General features: G+C 45.3%; 2 long non-coding RNA genes across 4 annotated transcripts; both read right to left on the bottom strand.

Moving 5' to 3' along the window:
- Positions 1–3,976: 3,976 nt before the first annotated feature.
- LOC130210941 (uncharacterized) lies at positions 3,977–6,482 on the bottom strand. The gene is made up of 3 exons (XR_008834886.1): positions 6,407–6,482; positions 6,223–6,282; positions 3,977–4,168 (listed from the first exon to the last, which is right to left on the bottom strand). It is a non-coding gene; the product is annotated as an uncharacterized LOC130210941 (long non-coding RNA).
- A 536-nt stretch (positions 6,483–7,018) lies between these two features.
- On the bottom strand, positions 7,019–8,812 carry LOC130210930 (uncharacterized). Of its 3 annotated transcripts, none has more exons than XR_008834883.1 (3): positions 8,427–8,812; positions 7,192–7,906; positions 7,019–7,100 (listed from the first exon to the last, which is right to left on the bottom strand). It is a non-coding gene; the product is annotated as an uncharacterized LOC130210930 (long non-coding RNA). The 3 variants fall into 3 exon arrangements; XR_008834884.1 differs by having other exon boundaries at positions 7,019–7,461; positions 7,552–7,906; XR_008834882.1 differs by having other exon boundaries at positions 7,019–7,655; positions 7,792–7,906.
- Between the last annotated feature and the right edge of the window lie 4,709 nt (positions 8,813–13,521).

Raw genomic sequence — 13,521 nt, 5'->3', positions numbered from 1 at the left:
AGGAGAAACGGAACAGGGTGTTACACCTAACTTCCAAATCACTTTGACTATCTTCACCAAATTGGTGGCCTATGTCCACAAGGACACACTTAACCTACCTTAATTGTTTCATAATATTTGAACATTAGGGGGCGCTACAATCAATCCCTCAAAATATGCCTTTTTGGCCTTTTTTCATGTTTTTAGGGGTTGTAAAACAATTAACTCCTCATAGAGCTTAAACCCGATTCATTCCAAACTTGGACAGTATGGTCTTCAAATCAGTTTATTTGTATAGCCCAATTTCACAAATTACAAATTTGTCTCGGAGTGCTTTACAATCTGTACACATAGACATCCCTGCCCCAAAACCTCGCATCGGACCAGGAAAAACTCCCAAATAACCCTTCAGGGGAAAAAAGGGAAGAAACCTTCAGGAGAGCAACAGGAGGATCCCTCTCCAGGATGGACAGGTGCAATAGATGTAATGTGTACAGGAGTCTCAACAGTGGGCGGAGTCTCAACAGGACAGTGGGCGTAGTCAGGAGCAGGAATTCCACGACCAAGACCTCGATGATCCATCAGGCAGATAGGATCTATGCCGTCTCATAGGGTCCGATGACCCCATGAGACGTGAAGTCAAAAGGACTCCGGGGAGAAAGCAGAGTTAGTAACGTGTGATTGAGAGATGAAAATTCATCCTTAAGGAGAGAAAAAAAGAGGAGATAGGTTCTCAGTGCATCCTAAAACGTCCCCCGGCAGCTATAAGCCTATAGCAGCATATCAAGGGGCTGGACCAGGTGAACCTGATTCAGCCCTAACTATAAGCTCTGTCAAAGAGGAAAGTCTTAAGTCGACTCTTAAACGAGGTGACTGTCTGCCTCCCGGACTGAAGGTGGAAGCTGGTTCCATAGAAGAGGAGCTTGATAACTAAAGGCTCTGGCTCCCATTCTACTTTTTAAGACTCTAGGAACTACAAGTAATCCCGCATTTAGTGAGCGTAGCTCTCTAGTGGGGCAATATGGTTTTACAAGCTCCTTAAGATATGATGGTGCATCACCAATCAAGGCTTTGTAGGTGAAGAGAAGAATTTTAAAAGTGATTCTTGATTTTACTGGGGAGCCAGTGCAGAGCAGCTAGTGCAGGAGTGATGTGATCTCTTTTCTTAGTTTTAGTGAGAACACGAGCTGCAGCATTCTGGATCAACTGGAGGGACCTAAGAGACTTATTAGAGCAGCCTGATAATAAGGAGTTGCAGTAATCCAGTCTCAAGTAACGAACGTGAACCAATTTTTCTGCATCTTTTTGAGATAAGATGTGCCTGATTTTTGAAATATTACGTAGATGAAAGAATGCAGTCCTTGAGATTTGCTTTACGTGGGAGTTAAAGGACAAGTCCCGATCAAAGATAACGGCAAGATTCTTTACAGTGGTGTTGGATGCCAGGGCAATGCCGTCTACAGAAACCACATCACCAGATAATTGATCTCTGAGGTGCTCAGGGCGATTAAAATTACTTGGGTTTTGTCTGAGTTTAACATCAAGAAGTTGCAGGTCATCCATGTTTTTATGTCTTTAAGACATGCTTGAATTTTACCGAGTTGGTTGCTCTCCTCTGGTTTTATCGATAAATATAGTTGAGTATCATCTGCATAACAATGAAAGTTTATGGAGTGTTTCCTGATAATATTGCCCAAAGGAAGCATGTATAAGGTAAATAAAATTGGTCCAAGCACAGAACCTTGTGGAACTCCGTGATTAACGTTGGTGGTTATCGAGGCGTCATCATTTACAAATACAAATTGTGATCGATCTAATAAATAGGATTTAAAACCAAATTAGTGCCGTGCATGAAATGCCAATCGACTGCTCCAGTCTCTGTAATAGGATGTCATGCAGTGCGTTTACATGATGGTATAATTCGAATCTTGCTTTAGTCGGACTATGCTATCTTTTGGGGGATCTGCTGTTATCCCAATATACATGGCAGTGAGTAATTCGAATCATTGGCCGAAAGCATGTCATATCCGATACGATAGGCGGCGCTGTTTTCATTACAACTCGTGGTGATACAGCCATTTCCGCTTGACCTCTTCACCACCACCAACAACAACATTTCGAGAAAGATGGCGAAGAGAGAGCAAGGCGAAGCTACATCCCTCTACTATTCTTCCATGGTGTTAATAGGAGTACAGCGAATGCAAATGGCGCTATTGGCTGAGTTGATAATGGAGAGAAGACGCCGTCGCCGAAGGTACACGGAGAATTTAATTTATCGTCTCTTTCGACTTCCGGGTCACGACATGGGAGGGAGGGAGGAGGGCGGCGGGATCTCGAGCATGCGCAAAGACGCAAAGTCCAGTTCCGAATCGAATTCAGAGTTACATGCCGCGAGTCGAATTATCAACTGGATCGGACCGAGCTATCCAGGGGTGTTAATCGGACCGAAGTCGGACCGCACATAGTCCGACTAAGGTGTTTACGTGAAACGGATAATTCGATTTCAGTCCGACTAAGCCAATAATTCGATTGCATGTAAACGCACTGACTGTCAATGGTGTCGAATGCAGCACTAAGGTCTAACAAGACCAGTACAGAGATGAGTCCTTTATCTGCTGCCATTCAGAGGTCATTTGTAATTTTCACCAGTGCTGTCTCGGTGCTGTGGTGTTTTTTAAATCCTGATTGAAATTTCTCAAATAAACTATTATGATGTAGAAAGTCGCACAACTGATTTGCGACTACTTTCTCAAGGATCTTGGAGAGGAAATGGAGGTTAGAGATCGGTCTGTAGTTAGCCAATACCTCTGGATCCAGAGTGGGCTTCTTCAGGAGAGGTTTAATAACAGCCAATTTGAAGGAGTGTGGTACGTGGCCTGTTAGCAGAGACACATTGATAATATCTAATAGAGAGCTGCCAATTAAAGGCAAAACGTCTTTAAGCAGCCTCGTCGGGATGGGGTCCAAGAGACGGGTAGACGTGTTCGAAGTAGAAACCGTTGAAAATAATTGGTCACGGTTGATGGGAGAAAAGCCATCCAAATATACACCAGGGCATACAGCGGTTTCCAAGGCCATTCCACTTGAGGACAGATTGGCACTGGTTAAGGGCAAGAGATTATTAATCTTGTCCCTAATAGTTAAAATCTTTTCATTAAAGAAGTTCATGAAGTCATTACCACTGAGGTCTATAGGAATGCTCGGCTCCACAGAGCTGTGACTCTGTCAGCCTGGCTACAGTGCTGAAGAGAAACCTGGGGTTGTTCTTATTTTTCTCTATTACTGATGAGTAATAGGCTGCTCTGGCATTACGGAGGGCCTTCTTATAAATTTTAAGACTCGCCAAACTAAGCGGGATTCTTCCAGATTAGTTGAACGCCATATGCTTTCAAGCTTTCGTGACGTTTGCTTTAGTTTGCGGGTCTGAGGGTTATACCAGGGAGCAAACCTCCTCTTCCTCACTGTCTTCTTCTTCAGAGGGGCTATCGAGTCCAGTGTCATTCTCAGAGAGCCTGTGGCACTGTCAACAAGATGATCAATCTGGGACGGACTAAAGTTAGACCAGGAGTCCTCTGTTATATTGAGACGTGGTATCGAATCAAATGCAGAAGGAATCGCTTTAAATTTAGCTACAGCACTGTCAGTTAGACATCTGGTGTAGAAACTTTTGACTAACGGAGTACACTCCGGTAGTATAAATTCAAAAGTTATGAGGTTGTGGTCTGACAGAAGAGGATTCTGTGGGAAGACATTCAAATGCTCAATGTCAACGCCATAAGTAAGAACAAGATCAAGCGTGTGGCCAAAGCTGTGAGTGGGTTTCTGTACTCTCTGGCAGAAGCCAATCGAGTCCAACAATGAGATGAATGCAGCACCTAGGCAATCATTATCAACATCCACATGGATATTAAAATCTCCTACAATAATAACTATCAGTTTTAAGAACCAAACTTGATATAAATTCTGATACTAATAATGTGTGGCTTCCGGCAATTTCAATATGAACAAATGAAAAAATGGCCCTGACATTGCCAGAAAATTTACGTGCGTGTACCTTGGTGCATTTGGAAGCAACCACCGGGGTCTCCTTTGGATTTGGAAGACGGGATGGAAACACAGCATTCACGGCAGCCAAGGTCTCGGTGCTGAACACCAGCCGTTTCAGTGGAATGAAACATGCCTTGATTGCCTATAAAGCAGAAAGAATGTCATTGACATTGTGTTACACAAACACTAGCCATACAAATAGTACTCAAATATATCTTTTTATACAGTAAATATATGAACCATGACATCAGGCACGTGCACAGATAGACCCCAAGTGGTGCTCAAGCACCAGCCCTTTTGCCCTGGATGAGTAAAGTGCCCTTTTTGCTGGAGCCACTTTTTTCATTCATCCGTATTTAAGAATAAAAGTTTCTCTGTCGTCAACTCCCCCCAAATGTGTTTTAATATCCGACGGGGCATTTATTTGAGTTCTTGCGAGAATTTCGCCCTGACATGCTCCGCGGCGCTCACGAGCCCCCCCCCCCCCGCCGCGCTGCTCCCTCCTCCGCCTCCACTTTGTGCTCGCGCAGTGCTCCTCGCGCCACCAAACGGGTGCACCTCCTTCTCCTCTGACCCGCAGCATCAGACAAACAGGTCATGACGGTGTTTGTCCCCTGACGTTGTTTTGTGATAAATCAACCACAACATTAGCGCTGCTGAAAACATGACGTCACAACTGGTCCGACGTTTCCTAAAAAACAAAACAAATAAAAACTCACGAAATCAGTGATTTCAAAGCGTTGCAGCTGTTTACTGACGTTAATTATGTTGAGAGAAGAGAGAGAAGAAGAAGAGAGAGGGGAGAGAGAGAAGAGAGAGAGAAAAGAGAGCGAGAGAGATATAATTCTTATTACGTTCTATTCAACAGGGGCTAGTCAAGGATTTGCGTGGCCAGACTGAAAAACAAATCATAAGGCCTCTCTTGTTCAGAGGGCCGGGCCAAATGTGGAGGGGGGCCGTATCCGGCCCGCGGGCCTTAGTTTGAGGACCACTGCTCTTGGCTGTTGATGTCTATCAATATCACTCATTTTGAAAATGACGTAAGAGGGCAATACGGATCCGTATCAGACCAGCGAGGAGGGCAATACGTGGCTGGCATGACGACCCATGAGCCAATCAGAACGCTTGTACTGTTGTTGCCATATAATAATTCATCTTTATTCATAAAGAAAATGTAAGCTAGTGGTCTGATGCTGCCAGAGGAAACGCAGGTCAGTGTAATGCTGCTTATGCTTCAACTCTGTCAGAGGTTTTTTTTGGCAATTGTCGAAGGTTGGGAAAAGATGACCAGGACGGCAAAGTAAAATTCAAAACAAAGTGGATTTAATTAAGTGTGGTAGAACAAAAGTCTCAAAGACACAAAACATTTAACGTGCAGCACGGGCCTGGATGAAGTCAGCTCAAAGCATCGTTCGATAACAGACTGGAGTTCTCCAGGAGAACATGGCTCTTTATATCTTTAAGAGCAGCGTGATTAGATAATATAGATGGAGACGTCACTCGGTTTAATCTGTCCGTCTCATCGTTGGAGCTCAGGGTGGTCCCACCCTCTGGGCTCACGACAGCAGCACTGGTTGGTTAAAACAGATGGAGGTGTGCCTGGTTTAGACTTTGAACACCTTCTGATGGAGCTCAGGGTGGTCCCACCCTCTGGGCTCACGATCTTCTCGTCATCATCATAATCAGTGTGTGTGTATGTTGTTCTCCATCTAAAGCAGGAGCTGTGCAGTTTCTTTAATATAATAGAAACTAAAAGGCATTGAAACTATCTGTTGCTTTCATAAACAAATTCTTTGACGGTGACAGGTACGGCTCTTGTTTAAATCCTAATTCTATGACTGAGCGGTCAGGATGAGGTCAGAGCCAAGGGTTGCACAGAGTTCCTGATTATCTTCCCTGTGTGGATGTCATCTTCTGGCCGAGGTCCAGAAGTGTTTGTACCTACAGTATCTGTGCTTCTAATCCAGCAGTGTCAGTATGTTCCATGTGGGTGAGCATGCGTATGAGCTGTTCTCTCTGGTCAGAGCCCTAATGTCATAGAAGGACACACAGTTTGGTGCTTCGGGGCCTTAATGCAAAGCGAGGGACATGGGGTACTAAGTATGTATTTTTATATTCTTAACACAATGGGTGCCCTTTTTTTTGGTTTGAGCACCTGCCCCCCAAAATGTCTGTGCACGTGCCTGCATGACATACCTGCTGCTGAACAACGGTTCTTTTCGGCGAACAAGATTCCTCAGGTTCCTCATAGTACCTCTGTAATACAAAAATGTTTTATATTACACAAACTAGTTTGCTTTGAACAATTACATGATACTATGTTCACGTTCAATATGTGTTTGAACAATCATTTACAAAGTTTCAGTGTGCAATCTCTCACCTTGTTGCCGGGTCCAACTCGTTGCCACTTTGGTGCCGTTTGTTGTGGCACTGACCCCTCCGTCATGAGTGGCGCCTGGGAACAGGAGGTGCTGTCTTCGGAGGAACAGCTGGGACCTTCCTCTGGAGGTGCAGACGTGCAGCACTCCACAACTGGTTTACCAAGATGGGCATCCCTCTGTCGTCACTCAGATGGACCTGAAAGTCAATAATAAATTACTACACATAGACTACGTGACAATCAATATGAATTGATTGCGAAGATCATATGTACGCCACACTTTTGCACATATCAGCGAATTGTACTCACACCATCCCTGCACCACAGGTCACGTCGATGCCATGGGAAAAGATCAGCCACAGACGAGTAGGGAACGCCTTTAAACAACAAAGGAAAATCATTTGTTAATGAAATGATTGACAAAAAATTCTTGACAAATCAATGATATTTCAATAATTATGACTACTATAATGCATAGCTCTCCCATGATTTGTTTAAATTAAATAAACATGCATTACGTTATAAAACATGTTTTCCCTACATCATAACTATATATTAACAAGTAAACATGCAAATCTTCATAAATCCTGTTTCTTAAAAACATACCTGCAGCCGCCTGACGAAACTGAGTACGCAGGAAGCCTTGCGACGCCTCCTCTACATTCCGCCTTGGAGGGAAATCCACCACGACAACCTAAACAATAGATGTTCAGTAAGTTAATTTCTCCAAATGTCAGACTCAACATAATAACGTACACACTAACATAATGTATAGGATATCGTACCTCAGTCCATCGCTCGAGAAGACAATGAAGGAGCTTGACAAAGTCTGCTCCGGCCGCGGCGAAGGTCCTGCTTCCGGTCAAGTCATTGCCGGGAGCCAGAAGAACCACAACATCTGGAGTGCGCTGGACGACAGCATTTTGGACCTCCATCAACAAGTGGCTTGCACAGGCCCCCGGAACGGACAGGACACCGACAGAAAGATCTGCTGGGGTCTCCACAAAACCATCCGCGATGCTTCGCAGATGAGAAGTCCCTACAAGCAGTGCAAACTAACACAAAAAGGGCATTTTTAGTATTGGCAAACAAATAATGTTACATAAATGCACGATTTTCATGAAAATGTATTGAAGCAAATATACCTTCTTGTCTGGGGACTCGGCAGGAAGGACCAACTTGCATTGCTTTCCAGAAAAGTTGGACATTGGCCAGAACTTCACAGCATGGCGACGCCCTGTTCCAGACTCTATTATGAATAGACAAGGAGAATAAAATAAACATTATGAAACATAATGCAAGACAATCCACTTGAACACAAATGTTCTACAGTACAGTCGCTGTGAAAAGCGTACACAAGACAGCTTTAAAAAAAAGATACATACCCAAAAATTCTGGGGGGGCTTCAAACAAACTCTCCACGAGAGTTTTCCGATCGCGGATGAGATCCATTCTCTTCTTCGCTGCAAGCGAGAGCCGATGAGAGCGTCCACGAGGCATCTGAAAATATATAGGATCATTTATTAATATTATTACTCATTAAAACATTACACGAAATCTTAAACAAATTCACAATTGAAATTATATTAATTATCAATGAAAATATACATCTTTTAGGTTCATAGTCTAACATTTTCTATATATATATATAGACAATTTTAGACACAATAAAGGTATATATCATATATATATATATATATGCATACACAGTCACCGAGACACACACTTTGCACTTATTTGAGAAGCAGCAGCCCACAGTGTGTGTGTATATATGTATGTATATATATAGTGAAAGTCTGCTGCTGCTTTTCAAATAATTGAGTAGCATAGATTAGACAAGGAACAATAAACACAAGACTTACTAAAGATATCTTTCAAAGAATATCATGAATTTGCAAGCACATGTTGAACAAACAAAGGAGCTAATGTTATGCTACTACCCACAAGCTAACGTAACTTTATACACGTTACAGTAATCTCAGGATTACATTACATTATTGTGAAACTCATAATCACTCACCTTTGCTGATAAAAAGCGAACTTCCGAAAACAAACTTTGTAGAATCCCGTGGGCTCTTTTAAAGTATGTTGTTGAAGAACTCTTACGAGCAAGACGTAGCCTGTTAAAAAAATAACAAACGGAAGATTTCGTCTGGAGGTCTCATTATATCCTGAAATATGTGGGCGTGTCGATTCGGCGTTTTCAAACTTCCGGTTTTTTTTCCTGGTTTCACCTTAAATATTACAACGAAGCACACACATTCATCGGCAAGGTATGCTTTCTTTTGCTATATATATTATATGATAACCCTGTTTAATTAAAAAAAGGCCGAACAAGCGAAATAAACAACGCTTTATATATCAATATATAACCCGGAAGTACTAACTCACTTCCTTTCCGGGTCACGGAGCGTGGACCTCTCGACAACAACAAACAACTCCTCGGTAAGTAATACTTTTATTAGCGAGCTATATCTATGTTCGTGATCATATTTCCTCTCGCCTGGTGTCACGTGACGTTACACGGCAAATGTGCTCGGCGTAGAGAGTTCTGCTCACAAGCCAGCATTGACGTAGATAGCTTCAAGCCCTGTGAAAGCTAGCGCTGCTAGCGTTAAGCCCGGCTTTCAAGACGGGCAATCCTCGTGAATGGCCCTCTCGTATGTATAATAATATAACGTCAGCATAAACATATATACTGTCGATATAACGTCACATGCACGCAGTGAAAGAACGGTACAATATGAACGCGGCTGCGTCACGATGTTTGTAAGTCACGTCACGTGATAAATGTGCGTGTCTCTGATGAAGCTTAAAGATGCATGCAGTTAATATTCATGTAGCTATATCACAAAACGCCAAAGTAGGATACACTTTTCTTGAACAATAGTTATTCATCATTGACGTGTGGCTTTGGCCCAACTAAGTCTTGAAGAAATCACATTTGGAAAGTTGGGCTAAAATATTTATTTTAAAAAACGTATTTGAAAAATCACACACATATATACATATTTACAACAAATATGTTGCCTCTTCAGCCTCCTCTTCATCCTCCTCCAAAAGAGGCAGGGCTATCGCCAGCATCTCCTCGTCAGAGATGTCTAAGAAACACAAGGAAGCAGATTGTTAAATAAGTTAATTGTGTATGAGATGAGCAAGTGTAATATGAAGGAAATTATTGTTAAAAACCAGGTCGGCTCATATTTACCATCTGGAGATGCTGCCGATTCCTTCGGCTCCTCCAGTCGGCTTTATAATGAGCGAATACGCACATTACCTTTTTCCATCTCCTTCTGGAGGAACCGGTTTTTCGCCTCAGCCTGCCTCTTTTGGCAGGTCAGCTGAGCGATATAACCTGCGGCCTCGCTGCATGTCTCCAGGCAGGACATGTATATGTCCTGCCTGGAGACAGCCTCATCCCTGATGGCATACTGTAGGTGAAAAAACGCAGAATATGAGGAACAATGTGATAGAATTAATCTTCAATTATCAGGTGATATGAGGACACAAGCAGTACAACTTACTCAACAGTTGCAAGGCCTGCACAATGGCCTTGCCTTTCGGCTCATTGGTCGCCTCAAATTAGGAAGGCGACGGAAATGCCATTGCTATGAAATACCGAAAAAACTTTTATGAAGAATAAAATGATATATACATGCATGTTGACATGTGCACGACTTTCCTTGCACTGAAATGATCAAAGCAAAGGATTCAACAGACAATCTGGTGTGGCCTCACTATTAACCTGCCCTTGGCTAACACTGAGTTTATAACACAGTCACTACATGTTTTAACGTGATGCATTAGTGTGTTTTCACACGGCTGTTTACAGGTATTAATATGTCCAGGTGCTACTGGTGCAGGTTACGTGTTCCACGTCGTCGCGATGTTGCTGTTACATAACTTTTGGGCAATACCATGAGTATTGGAGCGTTGCCACTGACTGGTTGAGAGCACATGTAGTTGCTACTAGTTAGCAACTCTGCTAGCGTTGCAGCACCGCAGTTCACACACGCTAATATGTCACTACTAGGCAAGTCTTACTGACTAGATGCGATCACTGTACGTGCACGATCCAGTTCACACGCGGTTCTTTGTGAACAGTGCTTCAGGTATTACGCTGTTATTAACTACCCGTCACACAATGGCCGCTCCATCAGCGAGAGCGAGCCTTGCTGTAAAGGCTCTTCTAACAAGTATTTCTGAGCGTTCTCACTGCTGAACGCATTTGCTGTGTAACGTGACACCGAACAAGAAAACCCATGAATCGAACACTCATACATACACAATGTTGAAGCATTAGTTACTTTTTCAAAGATGTCTTTGGAAATGAAGAGCGAATGTGCATTCGCCTAGTTCGTGAGCTTGGATGTCCTCACGTTCTACACTGCGCGAGGTTTGCGCATGTCACGTGTTACCAGTAATTACAATACACGTCTTAAGAAGAGTTACTATAAATATATATAATGAGCAAGTGTACAGATAAAAGGTACACGTTGTTAGAAGCTACTGAAATTAACTTAAATAATATTATAAAATACGTGTACTAAAGTATATTTCGCCGGAGGAAAAAGCCGAAAGCAATAATAGTTGACCTGGGGTTCGAACCCCTAATCAAGTCAGATGAGGTGTGTCCTAACCACTTGCGCCACCATCGCCATGGCACTTTTGCTCGTATTACACATCAACACTATAGTAAAGTGAAATATGAAAGACGGTAGTAAATATATTCTAACTAGTGCTGTGAAAAATAACGCGTTATGATTAAATTACAGGATTAATTAGTTAAATTTTTTTTAACGCATGCGCAGAATGAGCTTCCAATCCGTCTGTTGGTCGTCTCTAACCAGCAGCATGTCATTTTGTCTCTACGTGTCGCGTTAACACTACTCCGATCTCCGTCTCGCGCGCCGCAGAGCTCCGATTCGGCGTGTGCGCGCGCATCGGGACGGAAAAAAAAGTTATGTGCACCCCTGTGTATAAATGTATAGATCCGTCTTTTGTCATAAATCTTTATGTTCTCACAAAAATATACCGAGAATATCGGTAATATGTGATTAATCATGATTAATCCACAGAAACCTGTGATTAACCTGATGTACACGTCCGTGAGGTTCCGGGCACAAAAGGGACACGCACAACGGGGTTTGCCAGGAAGAACAATCCTTTATTCAAGCTCCAGCTCCCAGGACGCTGCCGCTCTGCTGCCAGGTCCTGTCCTCCCGCTCCCTCGCTCGCTCTGTCCCTATATTGGACAGAAACACCCCCGTAATTCGGCGCAGCTGCGGTCACTTTGCCACTCCGGCACTGTTCCCCGAGCCACGCCCCCGCCTCCTCCCCCTCTGCAGCCGTGCTTCCGCACCCCCCGCTGCCACATACCTCCACCGCCCGACTTAGGCCGGGGCAACATCCGGCCGAACCTACTCCCCCTCCCCCCCATGAGAGCGGGAGAGGAAGTCGGCCACGACCATCTGTGTCCCCGGCCTATGGATCACCTTGAAATTAAAAGGCTGTAACGCCAGATACCACCGAGTGATTCGGGCGTTGGTATCTTTCATGCGGTGGAGCCATTGAAGCGGGGCGTGGTCCGACCAGAGGGTGAATGAGCGTCCCAGGAGGTAGTAGCGCAGGGAGTCGACCGCCCACCGGATGGCGAGGCACTCCTTCTCCACCGTGCTGTACCTGCCCTCCCTCTCCGACAGCTTGCGGCTGATGTACAGCACGGGGCGGTCAAACCCCCCTACCTGCTGGGACAAAACGGCCCCCAGCCCTCTGTTCGACGCATCCGTCTGCAGAGTAAAAGGGAGAGAGAAATTAGGCGTGTGGAGGAGTGGCTCCCCACAGAGAGCTTGTTTCACCTTTTCAAGCGCCAACTGGCACTGCTCCGTCCACTGGACCGGATCTGAGGCACCTTTCCGGGTCAGGTCAGTCATGGGGCTGGTCAGCTCTGCGAAGTTCGGGATGAACCGCCTGTAATAGCCTGCCAGCCCCAAGAACTGCCTTACCTCTTTTTTAGTCTTGGGCCGGACAGGCTGCGATGGCGGCGGTCTTGTCCACCTGAGGGCGCACCTGCCCGGCGCCCAAGTGGTACCCCAGATACCGTACCTCCCTCCGTCCAACTGCACACTTCCCCGGGTTGGCCGTAAGCCCCGCCTGCCTCAGGGACTCCAGCACCGCGCCGACCCGCTGCATATGCTCCGCCCAGGTGGTGCTGTGTATGATCACATCATCCAGGTAGGCGGCCGCATATGCCGCGTGTGGACGCAGCACCCGGTCCATGAGGCGTTGAAAGGTGGCCGGGGCCCCGAACAACCCAAAGGGAAGCGTGGTGAATTGGTACAACCCAAACGGAGTGGAGAAGGCCGTTTTTTCCTTAGACTCTGGCGACAGAGGAATCTGCCAGTAGCCCTTGGTTAAATCCAGTGTCGTAAAGAAACATGCAGTGCCCAGTCGGTCCAGGAGTTCGCGACCCGGGCATTGGGTACGCATCGAACCGTGACACATCGTTCACCCTGCGATAGTCCACGCAGAACCGAATAGACCCATCCTTCTTGACCACAAGAACAATGGGACTACACCAGGCACTGTGGGACTCTTCTATTACCCCCATTTTCAGCATGGCCGCTAATTCCCGCTGAACCACCTTTCTCTTGTGTTCAGGTAACCTGTAGGGCCGCGACCGCACCGCCACGCCTGGAGGCGTCTCAATCTGGTGCTCTATGAGGTTGGTGCGTCCTGGAAGGAGAGAGAACACATCAGCAAACTGCTTTTGCAACCTGGCAATGTCTGTTTTCTGGGTCCCGGAGAGACGGTCTTCACAAAGGAGCGAGGCCGGATTAGTGGATTTTGGGACCTCGGGCCCCAGCTCCTCTCTCTCCAATACCGAGGACACCAGAGAAACCGACTCTGCCTCCCTCCATGCCTTTAGGAGGTTGAGGTGGTAAATCTGTGTAGCTCCGCCCCTGTCAGAACGCACCACCTCATAGTCGACATCCCCCACTCGCCGTGTGACCACAAAGGGCCCTTGCCACTTGGCGAGGAGTTTAGAGCTGGAAGAAGGAAGCAATACAAGTACCTTCTCTCCCGGTGTGAATTGTCTCAGCCTGGCCCCTCTG

This window comes from Pseudoliparis swirei, chromosome 20 (genome assembly GCF_029220125.1).
Source record: "Pseudoliparis swirei isolate HS2019 ecotype Mariana Trench chromosome 20, NWPU_hadal_v1, whole genome shotgun sequence".
NCBI lineage: Eukaryota > Metazoa > Chordata > Actinopteri > Perciformes > Liparidae > Pseudoliparis > Pseudoliparis swirei.
The sequence above is the reverse complement of the archived record's forward strand: the minus strand, read 5'-3'. Positions and strand labels throughout refer to the sequence as shown.